Source organism: Parambassis ranga, unplaced genomic scaffold (genome assembly GCF_900634625.1).
Source record: "Parambassis ranga unplaced genomic scaffold, fParRan2.1 scaffold_92_arrow_ctg1, whole genome shotgun sequence".
NCBI lineage: Eukaryota > Metazoa > Chordata > Actinopteri > Ambassidae > Parambassis > Parambassis ranga.
The window spans coordinates 7,927-32,899 of NW_021144821.1; the positions used below are offsets into that span (position 1 = coordinate 7,927).

General features: G+C 42.5%; 2 long non-coding RNA genes across 3 annotated transcripts; both read left to right on the forward strand.

The window, feature by feature from the left end:
- Positions 1-647: 647 nt before the first annotated feature.
- Positions 648-3,551, forward strand: LOC114431529 (uncharacterized). The gene is made up of 4 exons (XR_003670179.1): positions 648-702; positions 1,682-1,717; positions 3,021-3,275; positions 3,346-3,551. It is a non-coding gene; the product is annotated as an uncharacterized LOC114431529 (long non-coding RNA).
- A 2,936-nt stretch (positions 3,552-6,487) lies between these two features.
- Positions 6,488-13,153, forward strand: LOC114431527 (uncharacterized). Of its 2 annotated transcripts, none has more exons than XR_003670177.1 (12): positions 6,488-6,497; positions 6,586-6,621; positions 6,943-6,986; positions 7,066-7,117; positions 7,198-7,233; positions 7,319-7,361; positions 7,435-7,559; positions 7,649-7,696; positions 7,773-7,888; positions 10,183-10,282; positions 12,964-13,024; positions 13,106-13,153. It is a non-coding gene; the product is annotated as an uncharacterized LOC114431527 (long non-coding RNA). The 2 variants fall into 2 exon arrangements; XR_003670178.1 differs by having other exon boundaries at positions 7,066-7,112.
- Positions 13,154-24,973: the final 11,820 nt, after the last annotated feature.

Sequence of the window (24,973 nt, forward strand, 5' to 3'; positions counted from 1 at the left end):
CACGCATCATCCACGATCCATTCACATATGCTGGCGTAACGCGCGCGGCGCTCCCTCCCAGTAAAGCTGTGCTCGCTGTCTGCCATCCATCGCTCCCACGCCGCTCGCAACTTAACTTTGAACGCCCTGTTTACGCCGATGTCCAGCGGTTGGAGTTCTTTGTTAACACTCCCGGGACTACGGCAAGCACTGAATTCATCAGCTTCGCTTGGTTTTTTTACACCGGTCGCGCGCCCATGTCTTCCAGCCCAGTCACAGTGTCGGAGCTGTCCAGCATCTTGGCCTTCTGAAGGCTGCTCACACTGCCGGGGCTGTCCAGCATCCAGGGCGGAGGGTGAATTAGAGTGCGACTGTCCGTCAAGGACGCAGCTGCATTTAGAGAGGCAGAAGTTGTCTTTGGTGAGGGACGGTAAGCTGGCTGCCGAGCTGTTGCGCCCGGAGGGTTTTTCTGGGGTACCTGTAGCGCACTGGGATTTAATAATTTTTTTATTTTATTTTTTTTTCGTGCCCCTGGTACTGTGCTGGAGCTCCAGGAGGGAGAGTGTGACGGCCACAGGGCCTAATGCTTGTTGTGTGTTTGTTCCACTATGGTTGCAGGTTTCCATCAGGGTGGCGCTGTGTTGATTGATCCTGCACTGCAGCCTCTTCTCTTCTCCTGCATTCACCACCTGCCAAATTGGAGGGGCCGTCCAATCGGTTGTGGTAAGGTGTATTTTGCTGTCTTAAGACAATTTTTGTCATGCGTCCTTTTTCCAGTTTACTGTCGGCGTTGCAGGTCCAGTGTAGGGAATTTGGTTGATTGCAGCGGTTAATGCTCTAGGAGCATATGGGATGCTACAGTGCCTTTTTCAGAAGATCAGACATGGAGGCCGAGCACGGCCTGCAGGGTCAGACTAATGAGAAGTTACTTTGTAGTCACAGTCAGTCTGTGTGGCCCAAAATAATAGTAAATGGACCGATATAATAATAACTTAGATCTACGTTGGTCGGTCACATGATCCATGACGTTCCCTCTCTGCCCTGACGTCGTGCCCTGTAGCTGAGCACTGCTAAGCTGCTAGAGATGGTCGGCCACTGCTGGTGGCGACACCGAGGGAGTAAACTACTGGTCCGGTGAGCAGGTTCTGACACCAGACACCAGAGCCTGGAAACCCCTAGTGACAGACAATAGACAATAGTTTGTTCCCATGAGAGCGTAAATGTGTAGCTAAGTGTGTCTCGGTAAACTCCTAAAGCCACCATCTTGTCATGTACCCACTCAATGAAAGCTTCCCCGCCTCCATGTTAAGGATCTGTACAAGGTATGAGCTGCCATTGTTAGTGGCTTCTAACTTTTGGCTGGCTTCTGGTTTTGGTCAAATACGGAGCATTCATCCCCCTTGAGCCTCCACCACTTTCTCTCTTCCCTCCCCTGCACCCCTGCCCTGATACATACCACTCCAGAGTTCATACTATAGAATCGACTGCTTTGTAGAAACACACTGAACCGCTCGGCAACAGTTTGCTGCCCTGAAAACAACTTTTTCATGGACTGCTGTTTGTGGCATGGAGCCTCATGTGCAGGTGAAACGTCACTTTGAATTTAAAAAGGCTGTTAATAAGACTAACAGTGAGTAGGCTTGGGGAGTTTAGACCATTTGGACAATGTCATGTGGAGAACGTTTGCCTTGCTCTGTTGTAGGTGTCACTTCCAGAAAAGAAGCAGGAAATACACAGGGTAAGTCACATTTATCTGAACTATGTTGATGTGTGTGTGTGTGTGTGCACAAATCTTTGCACATCAACATATGCTCCGTGTCCAGTGCAGCTGTTGTGGTGACGCTGCTGTCTACATGAACTTTATGAAAAGCCACCGTGTTTTGTTCGTGTGGATTATTGTTTTGTGAAATGTCGACCAAGTCTATGTGAAGTCTTTGTTTGACTTCAGTCCTAATTAAACTGCCCAGAGATGGGGAGTCCCCGTGTCTTTCCTCTTCTAGGAAAGACTTCTCCTCTGCCATTTTGTCTTTTTGCAGGACAGTGTAGTTGGCCTGGTCCGGGTTGCTTTGCATTGCAAACTTCGTTTACCAGCTCTGCACATTTGTCAAACCAGTGTCTTAGTTCAACATTGTAAGAGAAGACTGGAAGCCAAGCCAAGAAAGCGCCCAAGAGTCAGAGAGAACTGCTTAAGTAGGCATTTTAATTTTTGAAGGCCTCAGGTTTAGGCAGTTTTGTGTCTGAGAGAGTGGCTCAGAGAGTTGGCTGGGCCAAGGAAGGACCTGAAGGACCTGGGTTTAATTCTTGCATTTTTTATTTTGTGAACAGTCAAAGTGAAGAGTGAAAAGTGAGTGGAGAAAATGTGCATACATCTGAAAGAATGGCTCAGAGGGTTAAGTGAGTGGTGTGTTGTTCTGTGGGACTGGGTTCAGTTCCAGTTCCTTTTTTCTAGTGAAACACTCCAAGTAAAGAGTGAAAGGTTCACTGAGGGGAGGTCCAAATGCCTGAGTGGCTCAGGTGGTTAAGGGAGTGCTTTAAGAGCCAGGTTTGATTCCTATGAAATTGCTGTAGTGGCACTGTAACGCAACCACAGAAAAATCATAAGACTGTACTGTAGAACCTAGTGACTAGCAGGCTAGCTGGAATACGAGTCCACAAACAGCTGCTGTGTGTGAATGGAGCTACGTCGTACACTGACACTGCTACTATTTGCAGCACTAGCTGATCTGCTAATGTAAAGCAAAGAGGTCAAACTTAAAGACTACAAAAATAATGTTCATGTCTGCTCTTGTTCTCAGTCATTAGCCAGAAACTGTGGGCTTCTACTGGTCATTTATATATTGTTTATATGTAAATTAATTGTGTGATTGATGAAGCCAAACAAAAACAACATCCTGTGGACATTTGACTAAATAAATAAATATATAAAAACACAGTTAGTGTTTAGGAGGTTTTTTGGGTTTTCATGTTTAAAGGATCGGTGAGAGGGACAGTAGGTGGCGGTAATGCACCTCAAACATTGGTTGTCACTCTCCATTAAACAGAAGAAGAAGAAGTTCTCAGGAAGTGATAAGTTGGCAGCACATTGGCGCCATTTTGGAGACAACCTGAAGCAGGTGTGGAAGTTCAGCTGCTTGGTCTGATGTACTGGTGGTGTAACATCCACCGAAAGATTAGAGAAAGGGCCCTGGTTCGACCGAAGGAGAAGAGAGAAGGCCTGGTTCCACAGAAAGGCCTGGAAGCAGAGGCAGCGGCCTGCTGCTGGCGGGCACATGGCGCACAGCGAGGAGCTGCAGCAGGTGCTGTTGGCTTGTTTGAGTTTACAGTGAAGATGAAGACACAAGTTGATGAATGTTGTTTTGTCTTTAGAAGCCAGAGCAGGTGCTTCCACCCTGTGAATGGCTGCAGATCATCTGGACTTCATTACAGAGTCGCTGAGATAAAAGGGAAGCATTATTGTCTGTGTTCAACAATAAGTGTTACATTCAAACGCTTCATAAATATCATTGTGAAGTTAATGCTTCCAAACTAACAAAGTTTGTCTCCATGTAGTGGTGAACAGGAGACAGTTGAAGACACACAGCTGAAAGCAGTGATAATCAGAGCACATGGAGCTCAGGAACAATGCACAGACTGCAGAGGATCCAGGCTCTGAGGACGGGCGCTGCCTGCTTGTGAATTTACAATGAAGTCATGAAGTGTTTTTTTTAAAGTTGAATTTAGTTGTAAATTGTGTCATCACGTCTGATTTTCCCTCTTCAGGCCTTGAAGGCCTTCCTTGGTGCTTTCTGGGAGACGTTGCAGTGGATTGAACTCAACAAGGTGAGTGGATGTTTCCTGGCTGCTTCACTGCCGATGGTAGGACACACCAACCTGAAGACTCTGCTCGGACTCGGCCTGGTCCTCAACTGCGAGTACTTCCATCAGCGTTTGGTTTTACTCGTGTTGCCCTCATGTCTGCAGTGTTTTAACTCTGCATTGCAGATCATGTGTTATATTTGGTGTTAAACATGGTCCATCTTGTCCTCCTCAGCTGACGACCACATCACAGCACCAGCGTCTCCAGTGCCTCTGCCTGCACCTGGTCATCCACCAGCCAGGCCCCGCCTGTGGTCTGAGGAGACGTCTTCATGTCCCGCTGTGTCAGGTCATCGGTTTTCTTGTTATTTCTGTATGGCATGGTTTTTTTCACCTCATATTTTCTCCCCTCACGCAGGCAGTAGTGTAGTGATAAAAATTATATTATTCATAGTCTAATTAAATAAATTAACATAGATACATAAACTAAGATACATAGATAAGTAAGACTACATAGATAAATAAATCAAAAGTAGTGTTCGTAGTGGAAAGGTGCGACAAAGAAATTAGGTTAACCTAAATTATTATGTCAGTAGACGACTAAAATAGGCTCAATAAAAATATAAAATAGATGTTTAAATAGAGTCAGGGTCCTTAACTATAATAACTATAATATATAGATTTATATATAATATAAAATTAGTATTAGAGCGTTAAGGTAGGATTAAGTAAGATTAAATTAGTGTTTAGGGATGACAGGTGTGTAGGAGGTTGTTGTTTAGGGGGTGTGTGGATGCCGGCATCTGGTTAGTGTTGTTGTTGTTGTGGTGGTTCTGTGTTGTGGGTTTGTTGTGTTTTACCATGTGTTACTGTGGTTTTTGGTGGATTGGATTGGTTTGATGGATTGGATTTGATTGGTGGTTTTTTTTGTTGACTGTGAATGGTCAACACCCAAAGGGGGAATGAATAGTGTGATGCTACAACACTAGCAGCCTTGACCAGTTTTGAAATGCTGAAATGAAAATGGTGACAGCAAAGCACACGTGACAAATGAATCCACGTGGACAGAAAATCAAAAGAAATGGATCAACTTTGCATTGAACGGAACAGCTCATGACTCCTTAAAGGAAGAAGCATTGTGGGGATCTCTGAAGAGTTGAAGACGAGAAGAAAAAATGATCCACGCTTTCAGCAACTGCATCAGAACCTGGACAAACCTTCTGGATCAAACACTCAGCGTGTGCCATGTCAACATGACGACGAGCAGCGTCACAGCAATGTTCCAATCAATCAGCAATTGTTGTGGAAACTTGAAGTCCATTTCTGAGGAGATGGGGAGACAGGCGTTTAATACGTCTGCAGGACGGGTGCTCCTGAACTGATGTAGGAGCTTTGGGAGGCGTTAGCTTGGAAATAGGACAATGTAGGGCAGAATAAGCAAACGAATGACAGTGTAGGAGAGACTAAATTAAACCATTAGGCGTTGTGACAGGAAGCATATAAAATAGGACAATGTAGGAGAGGTAGGAGTTAAATTAAACCATTAGGCGTTGTGACAGTAAGCATATAAAATAGGACAATGTAGGAGAGGTAGGAGTTAAATTAAACCATTAGGCGGTTGTGACAGGAAGCATATAAAATAGGACAATGTAGGAGAGGTAGGAGTTAAATTTAACCATTAGGCGCTGTGACAGGAAGCATATAAAATAGGACAAACATTCGTCGTTATCTAGCCAAAAATCCAATAATGTTGTGTAATGATGTGATTAAGTAGGCGTTTAAAGTCTGCGCTTCGTTACCACGTGCTAGCAGCATAGTAAGAAAAGGACGTCAGGAAAACATGGCCTAGACCTTATTTAATAGTAGATCAAATCTATAATATATATAACTTTAATGGCTAAGTAGGGTAGGAGAGAGTTAGTAGTTATTATAAGTAACATTAGGGATGCAGACGTTATGTTAGCTGGTAGCTAGTATTGTAGGAGCTCTTGGTGCTGGGCATTTGGTTTGTTGTGATGGTTGTAGGTGGGTTGTTGACGATGGGCTAGTTGTTGGTCTTGTGGAGTTGTTTGGTGTAAAATGCCCAGAGTAGTTGTTTAGTGTAATAAATAGGACAGGATTCCAGGCAAACTAGTCAAAGCGGTAGTGTAGAGGCTAGAATTAATGGCCCAAACCTGGCGTCTTGAAAGTGAAGTTTAGATGTTGCGTATATCACCTTATATGGTGGCAAAACGAGTTCGTTAAGTAGCACGTGCGTCATTAGTGTTTTAACAGAGCGTAAGAAAAATAGTCCTTTAGGTTAATTTGGAGAATCTTCATCAACAGCAAGAGTAGTTAATAGAAGTGAGACAGATTAAAGTGTCGGTGTCTAAACTAGGCAGCAAATGAAATAGAATATGAAGTGTCAGTGTTCCCTTTAACTGTAAATATGTCAAGTAGTTGTAGCGTACAAAAGTAAATTCTTAGAACAAACTATGCTTCCTAAAAAAAGGTGTGGCCTTGGAGCGCGTAAAGAAAGTCTAATTCAAACTTAGGACGAGCCGGTAGCCGAAAGTGTAGGGTCACTTTTCACTTTGATGTAGGCAGCTAGGTAGCATAGCCACTATGGGTGCTTTTTATCATGGGCTTTTTGGTTGTTGGAGGAAATATGAGTGCGTTCATGGCTGTTTTGTTCTTCACAGAACCGCTGATGTCACCTGGAAGGCCAGATTTCTGCAGGGAAGGTAACGTGTCTGCAACTGTTCTCTACACATGCTAGTGAGCATGCCTGTGAAGATGCTTGCTTACCACTCTGACTTTATTGTTCCGCAGACCCGCTGAGTGGACACCTGGATGTCTGCAAGTGAGGTAATATGTCTGCAACTGAATACATCCTGCCAGTGAAGACACTTACCATACTGTTGTGGCTCTTTTGCTTTGCAGGAGCAGAGATTCGTCACCTGGAAGGCCGGATTTCTGCAGGGAAGGTAACGTGTCTGCAACTGTTCTCTACACATGCTAGTGAGCATGCCTGTGAAGATGCTTGCTTACCACTCTGACTTTATTGTTCCACAGAACCGCTGAGTGGACACCTGGATGTCTGCAAGTGAGGTAATATGTCCGCAACTTGTTAACACATCCTGCCAGTGAAGACACTTACCATGCTGCTGTGACTCTTTTTCTTTGCAGGAGCAGAGATTCGTCACCCGGAAGGCCGGATTTCTGGGATTAAGGTAGTGTGTTTGCAAGTCATCATAACACATCCTTCCAGTGAAGATGCTTGCTTACCACTGTGTTTTATTATGTTTTTAGCTGCACAGGACCACTGATTCGTCACCTGAGAGGTGGAATTCCTGCGAGTACGGTAGTATATTTGCAACTCATGTTAACACATCTTTCCAGCGAAGACGCTTGCTTACCAGTCTGATTTTTGTTGTTCGGCAGAACCGCCGAGCGGACACCCGGATGTCTGCAAGTGAGGTAATATGTCCGCAACTTGTTAACACATCCTGCCAGTGAAGACACTCACCATGCTGCTGTGATGTTTTTATTTTTTGCTTCACAGGACCACTGATTTGTCGCCTCGAAGGCTGGATTTCTGCAGTAAGGTAGCGTGTTTGCTAGTCATCTTAACACGTCCTTTCAGTGAACATTATTCCTTAGCACTTTTTTTCTTCACAGGACCACCGATTCATCACACCGAAGGGTGGATTTCTGCCGGTGAGGTGATGTGTCTGCAACTCATCGTAGTACATCAGTGTGAAGATGGGTGCGATACTGCTGTTTGACTTTAGAAGCCTGGATGTGTAGGTATTCAGTCTGCAAGTCATGGTAATGCATCCTACCCCAGCAGCTTACTTACAGTATTTGCTTTGTGACCGCTTTGTCCCCGTAGGCCTCGAAGAAATGCTGAAGGACTCGGTGGCCTCTGCAGTTCAACCAGGTGCGATGATTGTCACCAATGGCAATTAACCAAAGGAAGGTTACTGTCCTAATATGGTCTGTCCTCTCCTCCGCAGATGAAGAGCACCTTGAAGCATCTGCGCGTCGTCGCCTCTGCCTGTCAGCGTGGTGTACAGTAATTGCTTTAGTGTTCTCTCTCAGACCGCACCAACAGTCTATTGCAGATGTGGAGGTAATGTAAAACCTTGTGAAACTGTAGGTATTTAACTTGTGTTTTTCTGGTGGTTTTTTTTAAATGCAGAAATTGTTTTGAAATGTCAGAAGACTTGTTTTAGGTTTGGCCGAACACTCAAGTAGAGCGTTTTGCCCTGTCTCCGGAACCCCAATGGACAGGATTTCAAACGACTCTCCGAGTTGGAAATCTCACCAAGACTTTGGCTCCGGATGGATTCGGCGTGCACCAACGTGCCCTGACTGTTTGACTGACTGAGGGTCTGGGTGGTATTGTGTTGTGCAATGTAGGGTCAAGGTTGTGGATGTTGTAGCTTAGATCCTAGAATGCCGGCATGTTGTTAGTTGGAGTTGAGCTTGTGGATTAGTCGATTAGTTTTGTGGGGGTTGAGGTGTGGTTTGGGTGACTTGACCGGGACTAAGAGCACACACAACAACCAAAAAAGGAGCAAGGAACGCCAAATGTGTCGCACAACAGGCACCAAGGATTTCTCAATGTAACATATGCATGGAAACGGTTACAGCAAGGAGACATTGTGAACAAATGAAATACAAACATACTCGGTGTTGGAACAGAGCAGCACATGACTGCTAAAGTAAAGAGCAAGGATGGAAAAACGCACAGTTGCAACAACAAATGAGCAATGCTATCAGCAAACACATTCAAACCCGGATCAAAGCTGTGGACAACTGGGAAATCAATCAGTGGCATTACAAACCAACAATGTCACTGCAATGTTTTAATCAAGTACTTGCACAAGGGAATTGTGGAAATGCAAGTATGGGTTCTGTGACCAACATGATATTCAAATGTGCTGGGGTGCTGGTTTTTTTGGAATTTCAGCACTTTCAGAATGGTCCCTTTATACCAATGATGGGGGAAATGTGGGAAATGAATGAATAATGAATAATGTGTGTCATGGTGTGGCAAATTGCTGCTGGGTTGTCAACAAAGGTTTTGTGCTGCCTTTCACCTGGACAGGTGAGAGGTGGGGTCAGTGCTTGAAAAGGACAAAGATCCTTTTCTGGTCCCACCCCTTGCGTTTTGTGGTGGCATTGCATCGCATGGTCACGTCATTCCAGAAACCTGTGCTTTTTCTCTCCGTTTCTGTTGCTTATCTGTCAGGTACCCACTGCCACCCCAACTCCACCTAACACTGTGGTGGTGGGGGGTGGAGCAAAGGCCAGAATCTGAGCTGGGGGACAAAAGTTGACCTGCTTGTTTTTTTTGTCAATAAATATGTATTCCACATTTCCACAGCGTGTACTGGAAGTGTCCTAACCCCTAACCCTAACCCTTTAATCCTGTTTGTCATTGTCATGTTAACCTTGTTTAATAATGGTCTTCTGTACCGGAGGGGTGGTCTTGACCTGGACAGTTTTGGCCAGACTTGCGTCACCACAAACCCAAACATGCTTTTTGTAATGGATCCATTTCAGTCAATACAGCCGTGTCCAGAATTTGCCTTTGCAGAAATGAGCACGACACGTTCGACAATCGGGGCGCGCCGTTGACGAGGAATGGTAAGTGGAGCTTGCAAGCGAAGTGTATTTTGAAATGCAGTGTGCGTTTGAGTTGGCGATTCACTGACATGTTTGTCTCTTGTCTTCCAGATGGTCCGGTGACGTCACTCCCCGGCATCGCTGCGTTCCGGCCTGCGACCTTTTGTTTATTTTTGTCAATGCCATGTTGTGAAATGACTGAATAAAAGTTGTTGATGGAAGTTTTTGTGGTTTGCTCATATTTGTGAGTTTGGAACATTGGAATGTGTTTTGATAAAGACAGATTTGAAGTTTACACAATTGCAGGTGTTATATTTTTGTGTGTTTTACACAGAGACTGGAGGATCTGGAGTGGGCGGTTGTGTCCTGCCAAACAGTGCCCTGGTTTCCCCTTAATGTCAAAGCCTTGGTATTGTAGTCGATAAATTGTCCCACACAATGTTGTGTGTTTGTTGGCGGTGGCTTTAAAACGTACAAGCAAGATGTGTCATTAGAGGTTGAACGCACGTTTTGAGTGTGTGAATCATGCCATGAAGTTACAGTCATTACATACAATCTGCATTTGAAAAAAAATCTGTGCCATTGCTCGTCGTAACAGTCATGCCAGTGGGTGCAGTCCAGCCACGCTGACGTCTCCAAAATGCTAAATGTTTGAAATGCATTGTGTGTTCATCAGTTAAATACATGATGTATTGCCTGCCATGGAAAGCCAAACACTTGATGAATCCTTTGACAGATGTTATTCCAAAGAGGTACGACGGCGAAGCTGATTTTGTTTCACTGTGTCCACAGGCCCGCGTGTCGTCAGATGTCGATGCAGAACCGCAGTCTGGACCTGTGAGACGGCTAGAGTTGTCCTGTCTTCCCGTCAGCAGGAGGGGTTCTGGTAAAGGTCGTTGACATTATTATTGGTTTTATTGAGGTAATGGCATTAGTGGCATCGACGTAATCATGTAAAATGTTATTTGTGTAGCATGTTGTGCGTGAAAAGTTGTTTTAAAGAAACCCAGAGCCTCACCCCCAGATAGAAAGTCCCTTTTAATGTGAAGAAACCCTCACACTCTTGGTCGTCGAGCACTGTAGGCCGAACCGGCATGCTAGCGTGCTCTGCAGTGTAGAAGATGGAGTGTTTTTGGGTGATGTGAAAGGAAAGTTTTCAGAATTGTATCTTGTGCAAGACATGTTGTTGTGCTTTACTTTGCCAGATTAATTAGTTGTGTAAGGGTGTTGTAGGCTAGTTTGTATGTACTCAGATAGCCACTGTAGCCTCGCAGGAATGCCGTCATGTGGTAGAAGTATGTCAGATAAGTTGGACACTGCAAGTTTTGTGCATGAAAGTAGCATTGATAATTGTACGAATGTTGTTTGTTTTTTGTATGCTTGTCTGCACAGAGGCATGTAGCAATTACAGGCCGATTTGACCTGATGTTTAAATTGCGTTGGACTGAAGATGAACATTGTGCCAAAAAGAGCCTGACCAAAAAAGTTGCAATCCAAAGATCCTAAAGTTAACTTGAGTTTGAGTAGTATTGGGGCTACTTTGGTGTACTGGTGGAACCAGGGAACAGACTACGGCCAGAAGCAGGGTCAGTTGCCTCAAAATGCTCTCTTAATGCAGCATTTCCTTGCAGATGAATGATCGAAGCTGTAGGTGTCCTGCACGAGTCAGCTCTTGTGAAAATTCGTGGACTTGTCCGATGAGGAAAGGATTCTGGATTAGGAGGAGGAGCTGCTGCCAGTGGCAGAAAGTGTTGAACTTTTTGGTGAAGTTTCCAATCAGCTTGTAGTTTTGTGATGTGCTCACATTCTCCCTGAAGACTTTAGGAGGTCCAGCCTCCTCTTGAAAGAGCGAACACCGACTGCAGCTTTAAATGAAGCTCATTATGACGTGATGTGACGTAACGTCCGTCAAAAAGGCAGCCATTTTGGTCTTGTGCTCATCGTGCAGATAAAGCGAAAGCTGTGTTGCTCTCTGACTCGGGACCAGTGCATTTCCTTTACTCAGCCACCTCACATTGTTGCTCAAGTAGCAGGTCATTGGCATTTGCCTCAACATGTTCCAGGAGTTCTCTCAGGAGGCGATGCTACTCCTTCATCCGGGGTATAGCCCCCTCTCTTTTCCAGTGGGGTTACCCCAGCAGGTGCTCACAGAGGTCCTTCTTATCTGGACAGACGTGGCGAACAGCTGCATCGAGCTGGGCCAGTACAGAACCTGCTCATATTTCAGATTTGTGGGTTTCTGTCGAAGCTGCCATTGGAATGTGTAAATGTATGCCCGGTGAGTCTGGCTGTGTCATATTGGGCTTGCAGTATCGTCAGCTCGGACTTCAGGGGAAAACACCACGGGTTTCATTTGACACCTGTAACTAACAAGGATGCAAAATAAAGAATCACACAGTGACCTGCATCCCTACCTCAGAAGCCAAAGAGATGGCACACCGAAGGAAAGAACCAACCTCATGTTGCGACCTGCCGGACCTCTGCCCGAACAGCACTTGCTTCCAGTACAATGGGATCACCTGTCTCCATTTGTGGCTAATCTGTACATAGAAGAAGTGGAGAGAAGAGTTCCTGTTGATACCTGGGTTAAAGACCCATGAATCGGAACGGTTCACAGAACACATCAACTCAGTGGACGTCAACATGAAGGTCACAATCTGGCTCTCTTGAAGGAAATTCTGCAGATGCTTTGCTTTAATCTTCAATCTCTTGCTTTAATCTGGCCCTTTTTCCTCCAAACCTTTGGACCTTGAGTCCTGAATGAAAGGCACGCTTGACTTTGTATGTTGGCTCAGGCTTATGAGCGGCCTTTGTTTGTCGATTTGTTTATTTATCGATTTATTTATGTATTAATTTATTTCAGGGACAGTGCATATTAAATAACAAATGTATAAATATGCCAGAGTTAGACAAAGGGCTATTTTCCATTTGTTGGTGAAACCCGAGGATCTGAACAGCTCATTTAAGTGGATCAAATGTGGATCTCTGCCTGAATATTATTAAGTGACATTAAACGATATGCTTGGACACAGCGCTCCTTAGCTATGAACTGTTGCATATGGAGGGAGTCAGTGACGGTCCTCTCATGTCTGCAGCGTTGCTCATATTGAATCAATGTAATGAACATCTGTGCCTGTGTTTCGAGTTGAGTGGATGATTAGTGCGTTTCACAGCCTGCGGTCGTCATGTGGATTTTGTTTTGTGCAGTGTTGCATGTTTTTTAGCAGCACGTAGTCTGTGTCCTGTTTCGTTCTTGCATCCTGATTGGTTGATAATGGTCTATGAGGGATCACTGTAGTCTAATTTTGTTCAATTCCTCTTTTCGTGGGCTCTGTGAGCTGGGAGTAATCTACAAGTATATACTAAAAGTAAGTTATTGTGTAAAATGTGTCCCTGAGTGTATAATATGTGGAATGGAATGGACTGTTTTTGACACATATGTAAGGGAGTGTTTCTTGTCGCTGTAGCTGAGGGGTTGAGGCTCTGGGTGTGTGAAGTGCTTTGAGACGGTTGAGATTGTGAGACGTGCTGTTGAATTGAAACAGAATTGAACTGAATGTGTTTTTTATGTAGGCTAAGGAGAAGGAGATGACGGAGATGAACAGAAATGGTGGAAATGTAAGCAAGACTGCAGGTATGTGTTTTTTCTGTATGTTGTGTAGTCGGACAGATTTGGAAGTTCTAAAGTTTATGTCTTGTTGTGTTTATGCCGTAGTCCCTGGTCCTGGCCCGGCCCTAGCCCTGGTCCTGGCCCGGCCCTAGCCCTGGCCCCGGTGTGAGGAGCCACAGCAGCTGTCGATCAGGTGATGGTTTGTCCTGGTGTGAGTGTTGTGTTTCCAGTTAGCGCTCAGTAGTTAGAGATTTTGATTGTACATCAGTGTCGTTACTTTGAACCACTGTGTCCTCTGAGCGGGTCAGTACTACTTCCTCGTGTGCAGACATAGTCCATATTTTTCCAGGTCAACTTCAGAATCAGAATCAGAAATACTTCATTGATCCCAGGGGGAAATTGCTTTTATTCCAGGTGCTCCATGTATACTCAAAAAGACAGGTTAGAAATATAAATAAGGTAAAGTAATAAGCGTAAGATAAAAATAAAACCTAATAAATTCTAAACATTAATAAACATTCAAGTAAAATCCTGGCAAGTGAAGACTGAAGTCATATATAGTACTTGTACTGTGTGCAGTAAAATCTTGTCTAAATAAATCCAATATGGATAAGATTACAAGACAGTGTTAGATCTGATCTCAGAGGGAGGAGTTGTACAGTTTGATGGCCACAGGAAGGAAGGACCTCCTGTGGCGCTCAGTGGTGCATTTGGGAGGGATCAGTCTGGCACTGAACGTACTCCTGCACTTCAGCAGCATGTGGTGGAGAGGATGGAAGCTGTTCTCCAGGATCCCTGCAGCTCAGACAGCATCCTTCTGTCTGACACTGCACCCTTCTGATCAGTTTATTGAGAGGCGGCACAGAGGCGGCACTCCCAGGTATTTGTAATCCTCCACAATGTCCACACTCTGTCCACCGATGGAAACTGGAGCCGCGAGTGTCTTGGTCCTCCTCAGGTCCACAACCAGCTCCCTTGTCTTTGCCACATGGAGCAGCAGATGGTTCTGCTCGCACCATGTAACAAAGCTGTCAACCACAGTCCTGTACTCAGACTCTCCACCTTTGCTGATACATCCCACTATGGCAGAGTCATCAGAAAACTTCTGAAGATGACATGACTCTGTGTGGTAGCTGAAGTCAGAGGTGTAGAGCGTGAAGAGGAAGGGAGACAGGACACTGTATCAGACAAACACCGCTGCACCAGTTCAGTGAGTAATGTTAGAACAGAACGAGTCAGTATATAGAACGCCTCGAATTAGATCTTGTGATTACCTCTTGGAATTGCAGAGGGTTGCAAAAGCTTAAAAAGGTAAAGCAGGTGATGCAGAGGTTGAAGTCTATAAATTCCAAAATTGTCTATCTTCAGGAAACTCACCTGGCATCAGGTCAGGAAATAAGGGTTAGGAGGAGGTGGCAAGGCAATGTTCTATCAGCCCCTTTTAACTCTCAAGCAAGAGGCGTTATGATTCTTATTCATAAATCAGTCCCATTGAATATTGATAAGATAATAGCAGATAGGGCAGGTAGATATTTAATAGTTCAAGCCAAACTTCCGACGGAACCTCTTGTGTTGGTAAATATTTACGCCCCAAATAATGACGACCCAGATTTTTTCAGTAGTCTGTTTTTTAACCTTTCGTCTCTCTATGGTCAGTATATAATTGCAGGTGATTTTAATTGTACTTTGGACCCATCTAAAGATAGATCCACAAAATTAGACAGATCTCATAGTAAGAGTAGAGGGATTTTACATCAGTTTATTCAAACTCTAAATTTAAGAGATATACTTTATCTTATTCATGTTTTTCTAATTCATACAAATCATACTCCCGAATTGACTTTTTTTTAGTCTCTGCCAGTCTTAATTCTAAAATTAAAGATTGTAATTATGATAGCATTTTATATAGCATTTTTACCAAAATGGAGATTGCAGCAGAAATGGCTTTTAGATCCAGATTTTATTTCCTTTCTTGAAGATCAGATCGACTTGTTTTTCTCGGTTAACCAGTTTGAAACTTGTGCAAGTACAAGATTAGGGGTCAGATAATCTCTTTTACAAGTTCAAAAACTAAAAGATGGAAACAAAAATTACTTTTATTAGAGTCTAGACTTAGAATTCTGGAACCACAGTATGGTTTACTGATTTTGAGAGCGCAGTATAATGAAATGTCAGCCATAAAAGCAACTGGGGATCTTCTAAAACTTAAACAAAGCTTCTTTGACCAAGGGGAAAAATGTGGTAAAATTTTGGCATGGCGCATAAAAAAGCTTCAAACAGAAAGATCTATAACGAGTCTCAACTCTGATAATGGTGAAAGTATAACAGATCCTATTCTAATTAACTCAGCTTTTAGAAACTATTATGAAAATCTGTATAATTCTGAGAGTGATTTAGAGTCTATGGAACCAAATACATTCCTAAGTAATTATATTTTTCCACGAATTTCAGAGAAGGACAGAAATAGTTTGGATAAGGAGATAACTTTAGCAGATATAGCAGAAGCTATAAAAAGTATGAAAACTGGAAAGGCAGCAGGACCTGATGGTCTGCCGATTGATTTTTACAAGAAATTTTGCTCGAAGTTACAGGTCCCTCTCCTTGAAATGTTTCTTGAGTCCTATCAGAAGCAGATTCTCCCGCCCTCCTTAAGAGGTGCCTTTTAAATTCAGATTTAAAAATTCTATGTAAAATATTGGCAAAAAGGCTGGAGGTTATCCTTCCAAAAATTATTCATGAGGATCAGAACGGCTTTATTGTAGGTCGACAATAGGGGTGGGCGATACTGAAGATTTCAGTATCGATCCGATACCAAGTAAATCCAGGGCCAGTATCGCCGATACCGATACCGATACTTTTACTTTGAAATTTCATGATCATAAATAATTATTTGTGTGCCTTCTTTTTTTGCCTTTAAATAGATTATCGTGATTAGCAGAATAATAATACACAAGAAACATTTGTTAAGTAAATCAAGCTGCAAACAAAAGTGCAGAACTGTATAAGTTTGAAATTTTAACTTCACAATCATGTCAGCAATGCTCCTTGTGACAGCCATGGCTCTTGGTGAATCATGCAGGTGTAACAGCACGACTAAGATACTTTTATAAAAGTTTAACACCTACCTGCATGTAGTCTAAATATGAAGAATAAAGATCCTTCAACAGTTATCACCAAAGCATAATTATATTAATCATACTGAAATACATATCATTATATAAACTTATATAATTACATTATTAGATATATTTTGGAATTTGAGAAAAACAAGATTTATTTCAGCTGGTGATATGATGACTGTTCAGTCATTCTGCTAAAATTGCATGTCTTATCACAGCACTCAGAAAGACACCATTAATTCATGCTGCAGATTACTCGATCTAAACCTTCACTTTTTAAAACCATCTACCTGTGTTTTGCAGTAAAGCCTCTGTCAGTCAACTCTCTGGTTCATGTTTGGGGATCTGCCTCTTCCTCCTCCCTCTGTTTACTCTGCAGCTCCGCTTTGGGCTATTTGGGATATTTAGATCGATTCGCCCACCCCTAGTCGACAAGGATTCCACAATGTTAGGCGAGTATTAAATGTCTTGCAGTCTCAGAAAGAAGAAATGGACACAGCTTTGCTTTCCCTCGATGCTGAAAAGGCATTTGATCGTGTGGAATGGGGTTTTCTGTTTGATGCTCCAATAACAACCTTTCTAAACCAATTAAGGTAAATCGAGGGTGTAGACAGGGATGTCCACTTTCACCAACCCTTGGCAATTGCAGTGAGGAGTCATAAAAGAATTTCTGGTATACAATTAGGACAGTTGGGCCAAAGGATAGCTCTTTATGCAGATGATGTCATGGAGCTTATTAAAAATTTTGGAAGGGTTTCTGGTTACAAAGTGAATAATCAAAAATCTTATACTAATAATACTGCTAATGAATTCAAACGATAGAGCTAACCCCCCAACTCAAACTCGTCAATTCAAAACTGTTAATTGTTTCACTTATTTGGGAATACAGATCACTTCCCTGTTGGGAGATATTGTGCAGGGTAATTACACACCAAGCTCTTAATAATTGGGTATCGCTCCCTATCTCTCCAATGGGTAGAGTGAATATAATCAAAATGAATACCCTCCCTAAGTTTCTCTATCTCTTTCAGAATGTCCCCTTGCCTCCTCCTCCTGATTTTTTCTCTAAAATGAATAGACTGCTCAATGACTTCATTTGGAGGAATGATAGAGGAGGGCTACAGTGCCCAAACTTAAAATGGTACTACTGGGCAGCGCAAGCTAGGACCCTTGGAATGCCTGCATTTTTGTACTCTAACAATCCAAAAAATCTTAGAAAAGCTACATCAAACCCAATACTGAAAAGTATGGTTTCAGTTTGGTCGGAGATACAAAAATATCTGAAGAATACATCAGTCCTGTCCCAGTTATCTGCACTGGAGGAAGTATTAATTGAGGACCCCCTTTTTTTTTATGGTTTGTTAATGGCAACAGTGGAATTTAGCTTGTATAAAAGCTCAGAGGCAAACATTAAACACACGCTTAAAATTATTGCAATATAAATGGCTGATGAGAGTTTATTTGACTCCTGCAAGATTAAGTAAATTTAATCCAAATGTTTTAGACTTGTGTGTCAAATGCAGGGCAGAGAAAGGCACATTGTTGCAAATCCTACAAATCAATATTGAACTAGAACCTAAATTTTTTATCTTAGGCATTCCTCCCAAGAGATATGAGGTAAAACCTAGAGAGCAAATGTTTATTGATATATGTTTGTTACAAGCAAAAAAGGTTATTGCTTTAAGCTGGAAAAATATTGATCGGCCAAAAGTTGGGAGATGGCTCAAAGAGATGTGTCTGTGTTTGCCTTTAGAGAAGATTACGTACACTCTTTTTTAAATTTAATTTTTATTTTCTTTTAATACGTTAAACACAGTGTATACAGAGCGTGCCCAGAACAGACATAGAACAACAAATAGGTCAGTCATCAGTCCGGTAAGAAACTAACATTCAGGATTCGCCTACAGCACATTCCCACAGAAGATCATTCACGGGCTACATACAATACAGGCAGAAAATAAATGATTAATTGTTAATAATACTGTGTGTATTTCCTCCAGTATTTTTCACATCTTTCGGCAGCACCCCTCAGGGAAAGGGTCATCCTTTCCATAACATAGATTTCCTGCACTACCGCCCTCCATTCCACCACCGTTGGAGGTTCCTCGCTCAACCATCTCCTGGTTATAGATTTTTTACCGCTCACTAATAATATCCGCAATAAATATGTATCCCGTATTTTTAGTCCTGTCGGCAGATTACCTAGGTAGGTGGTGCTAAAATTGAAAGTGAGCGTCAGTCCAATTATTGATCTAATTTCTGTCATCACCTCTGTCCAGAACAAGGCTATAGCAGGGCACTCCCAAAAAATGTGAAAATGACCAGCTGACATATTACCACATTTTCTCCAACATTGACCGTGTTCAGGACATTTGGTTCTTTGTCCTTTCAATTTGGGTGTTATGAAAAACCTCTCTCCAAAGATCCGAATTAGTAGTTATAGATTGTGTTTTACAAATATTTAACCAGTCCTCCTCGGTAAGTGTTATATTAGATTCCCTTTCCCATCTAGATTTAATGTAGGTTGTGGAGAGACCTCTATTTAGTTGCAGTGATGAGTAAATCCTGGAAATTATTTTCTTATTGTTATTACCCTTATATGCATCAACAAATATCTTGTTTCTCCAAATGAAAGATATCTTGAAACCGTTGAAAACAGTCCAGGCATTCTTTAGATGAGATAGTACAGTAGGAGGTGATACCCTTAGTAATCCAATGTTTAAACCTGTTGTCCAAATTTGCTGGGGTAAATTCTGTATCATAAGCAATCCACCGTAATATTCGTACGTTTCTTTCAAAGTTGTCATTTTTAAATTGTTTATACCAGATGTTTAATGGAACATTGATCCACGTATTAAACTTTTCCGATTGTTTTCTCTGTAGCTTATTATCTCCCAAGAAAGCTTGGAGAGGTATCGTAGTCTGATTCTGTTCTAGGTCCTTCCATTTAGCTTCATACGTTGGGTCACACCAATACACCAAAGAGCGTAATTGTGCTGCCCTGTAATAGTCTACCAGGCAGGGTAAAGCCCTTCCCCCTTTATCTTTAGGAAGCTGTAATGTCTGGAATCTAATCCTGGGTTTTTGTTTTCCCCAAATAAAGGTGGATATCATTTTATTCCAATTATTGAATTGTTTAGGGGGTATTTCAACTGGAAGTGATTGAAAGAGGAAAAGCAGCTTTGGTAATATGTTCATTTTCACTATCTCTATTCGATTGCACATACTCATAGGTAGTAATGACCAACGATTTAGGTCCATTTTGATATTGCCGGTTATAGGATTGTAGTTAATATTGTAAATGGATGAAAGATCTTTGGGAATATGGACCCCTAAGTATTTGATTGCCTTATTTCGATAAGGTTCATTTGGTCTTCACCTATTTATGAACTATGATAGAATTCTTTTTAATCAGACCTGTGTCTTGTGTTTTTACCTTGACATGTTTCGACTACTTCCTGCAGTCTTCCTCAGAAGTCACATGATGTTACGTGACGTGTCTGCCAGCTGATCTTATGCAGGTTGTGGCGCCATTCTCCCACTACTCCAGGTAGTGGGGGAACAGCGCCACCTGTAGTCCGGCTTCCTCATCGCTGTGTCCCAGGTGTGGGACAGCAGTCTGGTCTCCTCAGGACAGTGTTCCAGGTGTGGGACAGTGTAAAAGTTCCCTCGTCCCGGTTCATTGTCCTATTGGCCCGCTTCCTTATTTCGATGGCTTCCTTAATCCACCGTTTGAATTTGTTGTCCTCGTTTCCGATCACTTTTGCCCCATCCCAGTCCATAATGTGCCTTTCTCTTTTGCAATGATCCGAGATTGCTGATTTCAGGTTTTCTTGTTGTGCTTTCTGTTTTGTTGCCCTTGTGCTCATCCCAGCTGATTCCTTTTCACATTCTGTTTTATGTTCTTTTTTCCGTGTGCTGAATGATCTTCCTGTTTCACCGATGTATGTTTTATTGCAGGACAGGCAGGGTATTTCGTATATGACGTTGCATTTTTTGTCCGGTTCGATCTTGTCTTTTGGGTGCACCAGTAGTTGTCTGAGTTTCCGATGTGGTTTGACGGGTGTATTGATGTTGTGTTTCCTCATTGCTCTTTGTATTTTTTCCGTTATTCCACGGATGTAGGGGAGTGTCACCATTGTTTTATTTTGTTTTTGGTTTGTGTTTCTCTTTTTTTCTTTGTTTTTTCTGTTGTCGATTTGTTGTTTTCCTTTTTTGATTGCCCACATGGGGTACTGGCATTTTTGTAAGGCCTTTATGATGTGTTTTTCTTCCTCCTGTCTGTCTTGTGGGTCTGTGATCATGGTGGCTCTGTCGAATAGTGTTCGTACGGCGGAGAGTTTGTGTGCGGTGGGGTGTTCAGACGTCCATAACAGGTATTGGTCGGTGTGTGTGGGTTTCCTGTGAATTTTGATTTTTATGCTGCCGTCCTGTAGATGTGTGATGTTTATGTCCAAAAAAGTTATCGTACTGTCTTTTTCCTCCTCGTGTGTGAATTTGATTTTTCCTGTGCTGTCTATTTTGTTGAGGTGGTCTGTTAACTCCTGTGTGTGGCCAGTTTTTATTTTTTCCAGGATGTCATCCACGTATCTCCTCCACATTTTGAGACCGCATTGTGCAGGTGCCGTGCAGATGGCCTTCTCTTCTAGGTCCTCCATAAAAAAACCACTCATGATGGCTGAGAGTGGGTCCCCCATTGCAAAGCCCTCCCTCTGTCTGTATAAAATACCCCTGAATTGGAAATATGTGGATGTGGATACGAAATGTAGCAGCCGGGTTATGTCGTTAACTGCTAGATTGGTCCGTTTGTGTAGTGTCTTGTCTGTCCTGAGGCGGTTCTCTACTATCTGCAGTGTTACGTTTACTGGTGTTTTGGTGAAGAGGGATATTACGTCATGTGATATGAATATTTCGTCCGGGTGTACTGTGGTGTCCCTGAGTTCCTGCGCTAACTGTTTTGAGTTTTTACAGTGTTGTTCGGTGAGGCCTAGTAGTGGTTTTATGAGGTCAACTAGTGCTTTTGATAGGTTGTATGTTACCGATCCAATGCTGTCCACTATTGGGCATAGTGGTGTGTTTTGTTTGTGGATTTTGGGTGTGCCATATATTCGTGGTGTGATACTAGCTGTGGGCATGAGGTGGTTGTATGTGCTCTTATCTATTTTACCTTCCTGTAGTAATGGTTTGAGTAGTGTTTTGAGTGTCCTTTTCTTTTCTTCTGTGGGGTCCTTTCTGAGCGGTTCATATGTTTCAGTGTCTTTTAACATGTTTTCCATCTGTTGCTCGTAGTGCTTAGTGTCCATAATGACTGTTGTCCTACCTTTATCCGCGGGTATGATTGTGATGCTCTTGTCCTGTGCCAATGTTTTAATTGCTTTGGCTTCTTCTTTTGTTATGTTAGCTGGTGGTATTTTTGCGGATTTTAGAATACCTGCTATCTCGTTCCTTAGCTCTGCTTTTTCCCCCTGGTCCGGTATGGATTGACACGCTAACTCGGTGGCTAGGATGAACTCTTCGTGTGGTATTTTGTTTGGTGTGACAGCATAGTTAAGTCCGCGAGACAGGACGTCTATTTCTATCTTTGTTAGGCGGCGTTGTGAGATGTTTTTGACCCATTTTTCTTTTTCCGCTTCGTCTGTGTCCTTATTTCTATGTTGTTTTCGTGTTATTAGTCTGTCCAGTTTTTTGATGTGTCTTACCTTTGTCCGTTCAAAAAATATTTCGTGCGTCTGCCTCAGGTGTTCTTTTACGAGTTTCTGTGTGTTTTCTTCCGTGGGGTATTTCAGTCTGAAAGCTTCCGTTTGTGTTTTTATCTCTGTGTTGATGTTGGTTATTTTGCTTGTCGTGCAGCGTATCCTTTCTTTAAGGAGCGCTGTGCGGGTTTTCTCTATTATCCTATTTGCATTTTGGGTTGGGATGGGGTTTTTTACTTCCAAGCTTGGTGGTGTTACTCCCTCGTCTCAGCATCTCAGGTTGAATTTAAGGTGGTTGCGATAGCGTGCCCTTTTTTGTTCCAGCTGCTCCAGGCGTCGGAAATCTTTGACACATTGTTGTCCAAAACTTGTTCGTAATATTTCGATAAGGTTCATTTGGTCTTCACCTATTTATGAACTATGATAGAATTCTTTTTAATCAGACCTGTGTCTTGTGTTTTTACCTTGACATGTTTCGACTACTTCCTGCAGTCTTCCTCAGAAGTGTCAGTCTGTCCTGAGGAGACCAGACTGCTGTCCCACACCTGGGACACAGCGATGAGGAAGCCGGACTACAGGTGGCGCTGTTCCCCCACTACCTGGAGTAGTGGGAGAATGGCGCCACAACCTGCATAAGATCAGCTGGCAGACACGTCACGTAACATCATGTGACTTCTGAGGAAGACTGCAGGAAGTAGTCGAAACATGTCAAGGTAAAAACACAAGACACAGGTCTGATTAAAAAGAATTCTATCATATTTGATTGCCTTACCGTTCCATTTAAAATTACATATCCCAGTTCTGTTACCCTGTGGTTTATATTTAAAGGCAAGTGTCTGGGTTTTATTTAAATTCAACTTATATCCAGAGTATGATCCAAAATCTTGGAGAAGGGATATTAATTTAGGCAGGCTTATATTCGGTTCTGTAAGAGCCAACAGGATATCATCCGCATATAAACAAATCTTATGCTGCACATCTCCAACCTGTACACCGGATATCTCATTGGTTTAAAACCAAAACGTTTAAGGGTCAAGTACAGATAGTCCCATCGGACTGAGTCAAAAGCTTTTTCCGCATCAAGGCTGATAATCACTGATTCAATATTGTTACTGTTTATATGATCAACTAGGTAGAGAGCCCGTTTCACATTGTCCTGGATCTGCCTTGGTCTGTGTCTATAAGGTCTGGGATTATATCTTCCAATCGTTTAGCTAGTATCGATGCAAATAATCTATAATCAATATTTAAAACAGATATAGGTCTATAGGAACTACAGTTTGTCTTATCTCTACCCTGCTTGGGGATTATTGAGATTACCGCTTGTCTCCATGACATAGGGGGAACTCCCCCCTTTAGTTTCCCTAAACTTTTTATACCATTCAGATGGGTAGCCATCAGCACCTGGCATTTTATTTGATTTCAGTCTTGATATAGCTTTATTTATTTCTGCATCTGTTATCTCTCGAGTTATTATTTTGTTCTGTTCCGTTCCTATAGATGGTAGGTCTAAGCTAGTCAGGAATTTGGACACATCACTTATACCAGCTGCTTCAGGCTGTGCATATAAATTAGTATAATATGTCTCAAATGATTTTTGAATATCCTCTAATTTATGACATGTTTCATTTGTCAGGGGATCTTTCACTTTGTGTCCTCCATGCTAGAAGTCTTTTAGATTTGGGACCATTTTCATAAAAGTTCTGTTTAATTAACTTAGCCCTTCCTGCTATCTGACTTTCATAAATATTATTTAGGGCTTGTTTTGTATGTAGAATCTGTTGTAGGACCACAGAGTCATTGCTTTCCATATGTTTTTCAGCCAGTTCTTTAATTTGTTTATCTTTTTCCTTTTTCTTCTGAGCAGACCATCCTATAAGTTTACCCCTAAGAACTGCTTTAGCAGCATCCCAAAGTGTACTTGGAGAGATAATATAATCTTTTATTTCTTTCTCTATATATTTCTGAAAATGCGGGTCATTCAAAAGATTTGTATTAAGTCTCCACAAAGTTTCTTTAGGTTTGTTGTCTAAGTGTAATACCAAGTAAACCCACGCGTGATCAGAAATGTCCCTCACTCCTATATCACAGTTTATTATTCTGTGTCTATCTAAGTTGAACATAAAAAAATAATCAATTCTTGAGTACACTGAACCCTTCTTATGATCCTTCCATCTCTGTCACAGGCTCGGCTGTGTTCAACCAGTTTGAGCATGTTAGCCTGCCCTTTCTGAGAGACCTAATGGATCATATGAAACCAGCTGGGTCTCCCTGTGATCCAGTCCCACCTCGTCTTTTTAAAGAGGTCTGCTCTATTCTGGCACCACATTTGCTTAACATCATAAACAGCAGTTTGTCAAGTGGGAGTGTACCTGTGAGTTTTAAGCATGCGGTGGTGACACCACTGGTTAAAAAGCCTGGCCTAGATCTTTCTGTGCTTTCTAATTTTAGGCCAATTTCTAAACTCCCATTTCTTTCTAAAATTCTGGAGAAAATTGTCTACTGCCAGCTTTAGAGGGGCACCACATTCTAGAGATGTTTCAGTCTGGGTTTAGAACCCGTCACAGTACGGAGTCAGCACTGTTGAGGGTTTTTAATGATGTTTTTTTAGCTTCAGACGCGGGTCACTGTGTTGCTCTGGTTCTGTTGGACCTAACAGCGGCCTTCGATACAGTGGACCATCAGATCCTCTTGTCTCGCCTGGAGAACTGGGTGGGCATCCAAGGTGGTGCTTTAGACTGGTTCAGGTCCTACCTAACAGGGAGAACCTTTTGTGTACAACTTGGAACAGCGGAGTCACGTGCAGCACCTCTCACATGTGGCGTTCCTCAAGGCTCTATACTTGGCCCTCTTCTTTTTTCCCTGTATATACTTCCTCTTGGATCTATTTTCAGAAAGCATGGTGTCACATTTCACTGTTATGCTGATGACTGTCAAATTTATCTGCCACTAAAACAGGGAGCGGCTTCTTGTTTATACAAACTTTTAGAGTGTATTGCGGAGATTAAGGCATGGATGTCATTAAACTTTCTCAGCCTAAATGATGAAAAAACTGAAGTCATGTTGTTCGGCCCTCATGATGCTTCCAAAATTCATGTGGATCTGGGTCCTCTGAGTCAACATGTGACACAAACAGCCACAAATCTGGGGGTAAAAATGGA